Source organism: Marmota marmota, unplaced genomic scaffold (assembly GCF_001458135.2).
Source record: "Marmota marmota marmota unplaced genomic scaffold, marMar, whole genome shotgun sequence".
NCBI lineage: Eukaryota > Metazoa > Chordata > Mammalia > Rodentia > Sciuridae > Marmota > Marmota marmota.
In genome coordinates, this window is record NW_026000037.1 from 23,172,650 (window position 1) to 23,184,425 (window position 11,776).

Genomic DNA, 11,776 nt, shown 5'->3' on the forward strand with positions numbered 1-11,776 from the left:
AGCATGTTTGTAGGAATGTCACTCTAATTTGCAGAAAACAGGGTGAAAAAATGTCTCTCAGGGCACAGTCTTGGGGCAACTTGGGGCACCCTGTCTTGAGGCACTGCTTTTCTTTCATTAACAATGCTCATCTCCAGGGCCCAGACAGCAATGCTTTGCAAGGAAATGTGTGGTTGGATTTTTCCTTCACTTTTTGTTCCCTGACATGTGGAGATCATGGTGTGGGATGTTGCTGAAAACTCCAAGAACAGATTAAAAAAATCATCTGGAATAATGTTCTGTGTGTCTCTTGTCTTCCATTTGTTTTTGCAGGTCTGGAAGCTGTCAATACCAGGATATTCTCTGCACCCTACCTCAGGCTACCAATGCTACTGGGAAAATGCATCCCTTGTCTAGAACGTCTGCCATGGGAGCAAGTGTCCAGAGCAAGCACCCCACAAAAATCACACCATGTCCTGGGACTGATGACCATGGAAAGAATGCAGTTTTGTATAAGGTCAGTGTAATGCAGTAGGAGTAGCATGTGAGTGGATTCCACACCAAACAAGCACATGGTATGAAAATGCAAACCAGGAGATTTACAGAGGGGAGTGGTGCATGCCTCTTTTGCATAGGTTTCTTTAGGCTAGCCAATTTTCTTGGGCATGAAGAATATACATGGGTCTTTCTGTTTAAATGGGGTAATACCCAAAGTATGCAATGTTTTGAAGAAATGGATAAAAATAAATTAATATAAGCCTTTTGGTATGTTGGTTATGTCAAACCTTAAGAAATAGCTCACATTTCAGCATCAGCATTTGCATTTCTAGTCATCTTTCACAAAAATAACCCAACTATGAACATGGTTCCATGCCAAGAGTATTATTGGTATTGCTGCTATGTAAATGTGTGTGTGTGTGTGTGTGTGTGCATGCATGTGTTTAAGAGATACAACAAAGAGATACTTAGCATCTGGGAATAATTCAGTAAACTAGTAGTCACTAAAAGACTATGGTATGAAATTTAAAATTAAGCTTATTTGAGATTACATACAAATTGGTTTTTATGATAAACTGTTGTCTCTAAAAAGCAAGTTGCAAAATTAAGTGTGATAAGAGCACAATCACAAAAAAATTGAAACAAATCTATCTCTATCATGTTTCAAATGGGGAAAAGACATTTGAATATTTATAAACTCTGGTAAAATGTTCTAGCTTGATACTAATGAATGGAACAATATTTTTTTTAAAAAAAAACAGTAATTACTTTTTACCTATTAAGTGGACATAGGTTTAGAAAATAGCAATGAAAAACAAAACAAAAAAATTCAGTACTGGTGAGACACAATGAGGTCAGTGGTTTTTGTTGTTATTATTTGTTTTAGAGTATAAAATAGAGTTCTCACTTTCACAGCTTATCTGTTCTCTTTATACATTTCATAAATGAATTTCAAACATGTTAGGACTAATTGGTTTGTTCACATATTGCAGAGAGATATTACATAATAGTAAAAAATATCATACAATATCTGGATGGGTCAAGAGTTGGACCGCTGACCTCTTTATCCCTCTCTTTTTTGAAAATAGAAAGAAAAAGATAAAGGATAGATTTACTTTGATATAACTAACCATGTAATTTGTTCAGAGTACAATTCAGTAGACTCAAGTATCTTCATATACTTATATTACCATTATAATAATCAATGTTAGAACATTTTTATCAGCTAAAAGGCAAACCTCATAGAGAAATCAACAATAAAACAACAGAGTTGAATTACACTATAGCCCAAATTGACCTGATGGACATATACAACACATTCTATCCCACAGCAACACACAATGTCTATTTTTCTTATGTGTACATGGAACATTTTCCAAGATAGATTATATGCTAGGCTATAAAACAAGTCTTAACAAACTGAAGAAGATTGAAATATCAAGTATTCTTCTAGCCATAATGGTATAAAATTAGAGGCAAAAAACTGGAAAATTCACAAACATTTAGAAATAAAATGGCATACTATTAAATAACTAATGTTTCAAATAAGAAGTCAAAAGAGGAATCAAAGTGTCTTGAGATAAAAATAAGACACAGTATACTAAAATATATGAGTTGCAGAAAGAGCAGTTGTAAGAGTGATAAGTCCTTTAAAGAAGGAGAGACAGAAACAGAAAGATCTTTACACCTTCATTTACACTACACTTTACACCCAAAGGAACTATAAAGAGAACTACCTTGGTTCAAGCTGGTAGAAAGAAAGAAGTTATATGAAAGAAATAACAAAGACTAGAGCATAAATAAATAAAATACAGACTGGAGGTTGAAAAGATTAATGAAACTAAAAATTTCTTTTTAAAGGATAAAATTTATTAGACATTTAGCTAGATTAACTAAGAAAAAGAAAAGAAAAAGGAGAAAGAACTCAAATAAAATTATAAATGCAGAAGAAAACATTCCAACTAATACCTGAGAAATACACAGGATCATGAGACTATTATGAACAATTCCACTCCAACACATTGAACAACGTAGGAGGAATGGATAAATTACTAAAAATATACAACCTATCAAGAATGAATCATGAAGACATGGAAATTTGAACAGAGCAAAACAAATAAAAGCCCAGGATGAGATGATTTCATAGGTGAATTCTAGCAAACATTTAAAGAAAGACAAAAGGTTAATACTTTTAAGCATTTTCTGAAAAAGTGAAGAGTTAAGAATACTTCCAAACTCATTTAATAGAGCCAGCATTACCCTTATATTAAATCCAGAAATGTCACTTGAAAAAAATTATAGACAAAAATCCTGATGAACATTAATGCAAAAATCCTCGAAACAAATTCTAGCAAATCAAATTCATTAGCACATTAAAAAGGATTATATGCCATGATCAAGTTGGATTAATTTTGTGGTTCAAGAATGTTTCAATATATGCAAATCAAGAAACATGAGATGCCACACTAACAGAATGAAGAATAAAAATCAAAGGGACATAGGTGCACCTGACAAATTCGACATGATGTTATGATAAAAACTCTCAACCAAATGCCTAAACATAATAAAGCCCATGTTTAACAAGTCCAGAGATGACATTATACTTAATCTTATGAAGCTGAAAACCTTTCTTTTAAGATAGGAACAAGGTAAGGATGCGTATTGTTTTTAATTCTATTCAACATAGTACTGGAAATATTAGTTGGAACAATTATAAAAAGAAAGAAAAAAAAGGAAGAAAGAAAAAATATCCAAATTGGAAAAGAAGCAGCAAAATTGTCTCTCTTTGCAAATCATGTGATTTTATGCATAGAAAGTTTCTATAAAAAATTGTCAGGATTAATGAATTCAGAGAAGCTGCTAGATGCAAAATCAACACAGTGAAATCAGTTGCATTTTTACATATGAACATCAAACTATTTGTAAAAGAAATATTAAAAATTCCATTTAAAACAATATCAAAAAGAATAAAATTAACCAAGGACACTAAAAGCACTGTACAATAAAAACTATTAAGACAGTGATCAAAGAAATTGAAGGACAATAAAATAAAAGGTATCCCATGTCCATGGACTGGAAGAATTAAAATAGTTAAAGTGTCCATATTATCCCAAGTGATGTACAGATTCAATGAAATTGTTATCAACATTACAATGTAATTTTTTTTCACAGAAATAGAAGATAAAACAACACTAAATTTTGTAGGGAACCACAAAGGACCCCTAAAAGTCAAACCAATTTGGAATAAGAAGAACAAAGCTGAAGGCAACAAATTTCTTGGTTTCAAGCAATATTACAGTTGTAGTCATCAAAACGGCACAGTAATAGCATAAGAAAGACAAATAGACAGCCCCCAGATAAACTCACACATCTACAATCTTTGACAAGGGTACTGAGAATACACAATGGGAAAAAGACGGTGTCTTCAATAAATAGTGCTAGGAAAGCTGAATATTTACATGCCAAAAATGAGATTAGACACTCATTGAACTATGCCACAAAATTCACTCAAGATGGATTAAAGTAATATATATTCCAAAAGCCCAAAAAACAAAAGTCAAAATAAACAAGTGTGACTACATCAACTAAATAGTTTCTGCACAGCAAAGGAGTCGTCAAAATGAAAAGGCAATCTACAGAATGGGAGAAAAGACTTGGGTACCATATATCTGACAAGGGGTTAATAGTGAAAACATATAAGCGACTCATACAACTTAGCAACAAAACAAAACAGAAACCAACTAAAAACAACAACAAAAACAAGACACAAAATCAAACCAACAACCCCCCCCATAACAAAATAAAACAAAACAACAACAAAAACAAACAAATAATCTAATTAAAAAATGGAAAGGGACTTGAATAGAATTTTTTTTTCAAAGAAGACATAAAAATGGCCAATAGGTATAGGAAAAGATACTCAACATTTCTAATCAGGAAATGCAAATCAAAACCAAAATGAGATAGTTTCCCTGTACCTTTTAGGATGGCTATAATAGAAAAAAGATTCCAGATGTTGACAGAGAAAAGGGAACACTTATATACTATGGATGGGAATATACATTTGGTACAGACATTATGGAAAAGAGTATGGAAGTTCCTCAAAAAATTGAAAATAGAACTACCATATGATCTAGCAATCTCACTTGAGAGTATATATCCAAAAAGTGAAATGAGCATTTTAAAGAGCTATCTGTGTTCCATGTTCATTTCAGCACTGTTTATGATAGTAAAGATATAGAAAAAAACTGTCTATGAGTGGATGAATGATAGGATTGTATATTATTCAGCCTGCCCAAGAAGGAAATTCTGCCATTTGTCACAACATGGATGAACCTGGAGAACATTGTGCTAAGGGACAAAAGCCAGATGGAAAGACAAATATTTAATGTCTTGCTTTTAGATATATGACATCTAAAATACTTGGATTCATAGAAACAATGGGTAAAAAGTTAGTGTTAGGGTTTGGGGGTGGGACAAGGCCGGGGAATGTTGGTTAAAGGGCACAAACTTTCAATTGTAAAATAAATTCTGGGTATTTAAAGTATAGCATGTTTAAAAAATAAATCTCATACCCACTTACTATCTGTATAAACTTATTTATTCAGGATATTTCATATAAATGGAATAATATACAATGCAGCTTGTAAGGATCAATAATAAAGGATGATACAGAAATAAGGTACAGAGGCAGGAAAGTGGCAGAGTGGCCCTTAGTCCAAGTGGCCATGTTTATTTATACCAATAGGTTACATTAGGTCATTAGTACCATAATTACATTATCGTTTAGAGTATCAGTAAGGTTGCTTATTCTGCAGTTACTTCTCCTAGTTACAATATGCAATGTTAGGAGCTTTGTGCAGTTCTCAAGAAAGTCCATTGTCTGAAGTTACTGTTAAGCAGGCAGACCCAGGAGCACTGGAGCTTGGTGAAACATTGTAGTTATCTAGCAAACAAGTTCTTCTATTCCCAGGAGCTAAGTGCCTGCAATCAAGGCTTGATGCGGCTCCAACACAGAGGCACCTCAGGGCATTGCCATATCAGCTAGACATGGCACATATATTAGCTATATTACTAGAGCCTAAGAGAGATTGCAGGGCATTCTAAGGGTGGGAAACAGAGTGCCTGTTCTCCCCCGGGGAATTTGCTCACCAGGGGAATGCTTCCTTGTATACATTTCCATGGTCAGAATCCCTACATCTCCCCTTTCTTGATTTTTTTTTTTAGGTCTTTTGGATAAATAATATTTGTCTTCTTTTTAATGCTGGTGGAGGCAAAAAATAGGGTAAACATTGGCAACAGTAAGCGCAACATAATAATCCCAATATTAGGAAACATCCACCTATGAATAATTGCTTGACCCAAGTAAAGTTGGGTAACCATGAAGTTAGCCAATCCAGTAAGTCTAAACCTCTATCATCTTGTTGGATCTTTTTAAATGATATCTTTAAGGTATTTCATCTCCTTTGAAACAGAATTACTGTTATCACTTAAGTTAAAGCAACATATATTATTTAGTTCCTGACATCCTTTATGATGTAATAATAACAAATAATCAATTGTGGCCCAATTGTCAAGAATAGCTTGATGATGTTGTTTTTGTTCTTTATTAAGCATATCGATTGTCATAGAGTATGATTAATATTTTTTTTACCGTAGCACAGGCCAGCTTCATAGTTGTTTTGTAAGCCCTGATAGCTAGTCTATGGATATCCACTAAGGAAAAGGTCAAAGCTTTAAATTTTGCCTTAGAGAGAGGGTTTACTGAATCATTGCAGTTTTCATCAAGGGGGATAGACCTTTTATGGATGTGTTGTGCAGAATGGTGGCCTATTAAATCCTGTAGGGATGGTGAGAACACAGTCTGCTAAGACAAGAGTGGGTACCATGAGACATTTTTGCAGGTATATAACAATTTCAGCCAAGCAAACCCAGATATTATAATGGGTTTTTAGAAGTCAAAGAGTCTAACTGTACTGAATTTCCACAGCTGGGGTACAACAACAGAATAAGATTACTGTTAAGACCAAAGAATTTACAGAGTTTTGTGTGAGTTTAGCAATCAAAGCAGTAACTACATTTCTTGGAGTACATTTTAACCCCAGTTGAGCCAACAGCTGTTGAGCTGATGCTGTTAATGATTTTATATCCCCCCCAAGTCACTGGAAGCCGAGTATCTTGGGATCCTTTTTCAGTGTATCTTCTCTTACAAGGAGAATGATCATTGTCTTTTTGCTTGGTGGGATTCTCCTCATCCACAATCAAACAAAACTTGGGGATCAGGCTGTGAAGTCCCTGATGTCCATTCATAATTGATAGATCTCACACACCCAAGCTGGAATCTAAACTGGACCTGTTAGTGTAAGCATAGCAGTCTATCCTTTCTTCCATGTGATCAGAGGCATAGGGTCTTGTCATCCTGGGTCTGATTGGAAACCTATATATTACAAAAATTTTTGGTAATGGCTGTTTGGGAACAAAATGTCTATCCAAAGCAGATGACCAATTGTGAGTATTAACTTTGTATTGCATGTTGAGTACATTAACTGTAAATAAAACAACATTTAAAGCCTTATTAATATGAGAGAGGCTAGATCCCCCTTTTTTGTTTTTGTTTTAAAAGGCAAGTTTTAAGAGTACAATGTGTTTGTTTAACCAAAGCCTGTCTTGGTAAGATTATGAGGAATTTTATGATTTAAAATTATATTTCATTGATTACAAAATTGTGCAAAAGCATGAGATGTATATGTAGGAACATTATCTGTTTTTAAACAAATAGGCTTGCCCACATTGGCAAGACAAAGCAATAAACAAGAAATGTAAGCAGATACCTTATCTGACCTATGGGCACTGGCCCGAATGAACCCAGAATGAGTATCAATAAAAACATGAAGAAAGGAGTGAGAATGAAAAGGAGTGGAATGGGTAAAATCCATTTGCCAAAGTACATTAGAACATAGGTCTTGTGGATTTACAGACTCCCACATAGGAGCCTGAAAGGTAAGAACAGTTGTTGTGCACCTTTAATCCATCTACAAGAGGAATGGTAGCAATTTCCGCGGTCAGAATCCCTCCAGTAGTTCTCTGTAAATGACTTCATTTGGTTGCCACATGACCTCAACACTGTAGAATGTATCACCACTTAACTTTATTATCAAATAATATTCCATTGCATGGATATACCGTATTTAATTTAGCCCTAAATCGGATGATGGATATTTGGGTTGGTTCTACATTTTGACAATTTTGAGTGATGCTGCTGTGAACATCGATGTACAAGTTTTTGTGTGCATCTATATACTCGTGCCCATTTGGTTACATACCCAGGAGTGTAATTTTGGGGTGAGGTGGTAATTCTATCTTCAATAATTTTAGAAACTCTCAAAGTGTTTTCCAGTGCAGTTGCATCATCTTATATTCTCATCAGTGATGTGTAAAAATTTCAGTTCCTCCCTATCCTTGTCAACATTTGATTCTATTTTGTTTTAATTGGAGTCAACCTAATGGGAATCTCTTAGTTTGATTGCCTTTCTCTAATGGAAAAATATGCTGAGTATGTGTTCATGTGCTTATTCATGATTTGCATACCCTCTTTGGTGAAATGACTATTCAGATTTTTGAGATTTTAATTGGGTTATTTGCTTTATATTATTGAACAATAACAGTACTTTAGGTATTTTAGATAGGAGTTCCTAATCAGAAACATGATTTGCAAAACATTCTACCATGTGTGACTCATCTGGTCACTTGCTTGATGGTGTTCTTCAAAGCACATTTTTATTTTGATGAGGTCCAATTTGCATATTTTTTTATTTTGTTATGAGCTTTTGGTGTCATATCTAAGAAAGCTTTTTCCCCCAACCAAAGGTCATACAATTTTACTTTAAAATTTCTTCTGATTTTCTGAAAAATGTTTTACTTCTTAAAAGCAAGTCTGTGACTTATTAGAATTAGTTTTGGGGTGTGCTACAAGAAAAGGGTCCAACCCCATTCTTTTGTATGTTAATATCAAATTGACCTAGCACTATTTGTTCAAAAATTATTATTTCTCCACTCAATTATCTAGGCACCATGGTAAAAAAAAAAAAGAAAAAGCAATTGATCCTAAATGTAATGGTTTATTTCTGAATTCTTAATCCTATTTCATTGATATACATGTCTATACTTATGCTAATAACCACATTGCCTTTATTAGCTTTCTAGGAAGCTAGGAAGTTTTGAAATACCTGAGGCTGGGTAATTTAAAAAGGAAAGAGGTTTATTTTGGCTCACAATTCTGGAATTCTAAGAGCACAGAGTGGGCATCTTCTCAGCTTCTGTTGAGGACTGCATGCTGCTCATGGTAAAACAGTGGAAGATGAGAGGCAGACACTTCCAGAAGGAATGCCTATTTGAGAGAGACCAAAGGGAGGTGCCAAGCTTGCTCATCACAGCCCATTCTCATGGTAACTAATGCACTCCTGTGAGACCTCATCACCCTCTACTTCTCAATGACACTGCAATGGAGAACGGAGTCTCAGAATGAGTTTTGGTGGACGCAATTATATTCGACCACAACAGTGCTATTAGAAATAAAATTGCTTTCCTAATTCCAGTTCTGGCTTTTTCATTGCAAGTACATAGAATTACAAATACCTTTTTTTCTTGGGTATATTGATCTTGTATCCTGCAATATTTGTTGAAATAATTTATATAGATTGGAGAAGCGTTCCTTAAGATTTCGTATATTCAAGTTAATGCCACACAAAAACATCAGTTATTTTACTCATTCCTTTCTAGTGTGGTAGGCTTTTGTTTAGATGTTTTTCTTCTTTTTCCCATTTCCTTAGTTAGACGTTCAGTACAATGTGGAGTCGAATTGATGACAGCAGATATACTTGTTCCAGATTTCAGAGGAAAAACATTCAGTCTTTACCAGTAAAAATGTTAGCTGTGGGGTTTTAAAACTGATTCTCATTATCAGATTAGGAAGTTCTCGTCTGTTCCCAGGTGGTGAATAGTTTTATCATGAAAGGGTGTAGGATTTTTTTTTTTTCCAAATGCTTTTTTTCCTTCATGGATGTAAGTGTGTAGTGTTTGTTTTATATTCTATTGATGGAGTGTGTTAAAAACTGATTTTCATGTTAAGCCAGCCTTTCTAGGGTAGAACTTACTTAGGTATGGGGTATAATCATTTTAATATGTGGTTAGAGTCAGTTGCCCAGCTTTGGTTGAGGATTCTTGCAGCTATTTTCAAAGGAGAAATTGGTCCGTAGTTCTCTTCTGTCTACTTTGTATGGTAAAATTGTCTCATTGGATGAATTGAAAATTCAAAAATGAATTTTTGTGGAAAGACTTCATGAAGCAATTGTATTAATCCTTCTTTAAACATCTGGTAGAATTCTCTTGTGAAATCTGAAGGCTTTGTGAGACTTTTTACAATGGATGGATTTGATGTCTTTCCTTGTTATTAGTTGATTCAGAGTTTATATGTCTTCTTTTTATTTTTAATAATTTGTGCTTTCCTAAGAGTTTTCCCATTTCATCTAAGTTATCTAATTTGTTGGCATACCACAGTTCATAGCATTCCCTATGTTCCTTTCGATGCATGCAACATCAGTGGTAATGCCCCTTATTTATTTCTAACTGTTGCAATTTGAGTCTTCTCTTTGTCTTTTGGTCATTCTAACCAAATGTTTGTCATTTAATTTTTTTTTTCCCAAAGAACATTGGTTTTGAGAGTTTTCCATTTCCTCTTTGATTAATTTCTGCTCTTATCTTTATGCTTCCTTCCCTCTACTTGCTTTAGGTTTAGTCTGTTTTCTTTTTTCCAAGTATCTTGAGATTTAAGTTTAGGTTATTAATTTGGTGTTCTTTTTTTTTTTTTAAACGGGCATTTGCAGCTATAACTTTCCATCTGCTTTCGCTTCATGCCTCCAACTTTTTGGTAAATTTAAAAACTTTTATTTATAATAAAGCATTTTATAATTTCCCTTGTGATCGCTTCCTTAATCCGTTGGTTATTTAGAAGTATGATGTTTAATTTCCACATAGTTATGAATTTCCCAAATGTCCTTTTGTTATTCATGTGTAATTTCATTCCTTTATGGTGACAGGACATAATTTGTATGATTTAAGTTCTTTAAAATTTATCAAGCCTTATTTTCTAGCCTAGCATTTTGTCTGTTGTAAAAATGTTCCCTGTGCCCTTGAAAGAAAGTTTGGCTCTTTTGTCATTGGGTATAGTATCATACAGATGTTGGCTAGTTGGTTTGTAGAATTGTCCATTTCTTCTATTTTTATATTTTGCCTTTTTCCCCCCAATATTTTCCAAAGTTTGTTAATGACGTCTCCAACTATTTTGTTAAATTGTCAATGTTTACGCAATTCCATTGACTTTTGCTTCATGCATTTCAAAACTTTGTTGTCAGGCGCACATCTATTTATAAATATTATATGTTTTATGTGTACACGCATAATGGGATAAAGAGTTTGGCCTTGTCTAACCAGATGTCTAGACTTTGCCCTAAGCTTCTGGGAGGTAGTCTATGTCAAACTAGAAAGGACCATCTTTTTTTTTTAATATTTATTTTTTAGTTATAGGTGGGCACAATATCTTTATTTTATTATTATTTGGTGCTGAGGATCAAACCCAGTGCCTCACACATGCTAGGCGAGCGCTCTACCACTGAACCATGGCCCCAGCCCCCATCTTTGTTTAAGGTAGAAACTGGCCACTCTGAGTTTTGGTATTGGACTAGCTATACCCAACAGTGTTAAGGTGAAGGCTGGCCAAAACAGAAAGACCCGCTATATCATTTAGTTTGGGTGCTGGCCATGCCAGAAAGACCAACCAAGTAACTTAGGGTGTGTGTGTGTGTGTGTGTGTGTGTGTGTGTGTTGGAGGTTTGAATCATTTGGACTCTTAGTTGACCTGAAGACTGAATTCAGCCATGTGACCTATTAGTCAGTCATGCCCACACAATGAACCCTAGTTAAACTTTGGACAATAAAGCTGAGATGAGGGCTGCGGTCGTAGCTCAGTGGCAGAGGATTTGCCTAGCACTGGGTTCGATTCTCAGCACCACACATAAATAAATAAAATAAAGGTCCATCAATGACTTAAAAAATATTTTAAAAAAAAGCTCAGGTGAGATTCCCTGGTTGGCAATACTTTGTGCATATAGTCACTTATTGATACCAGCTGAGAACATGTTCTGGCTCTACAGGGGGAGGACACCAGAAACTCTGCATTTGGAACACTTCCCAGACTTTCCTGAATGTCTCCAATTTGGACAGATAGTAATCTGTATCCTTTCTC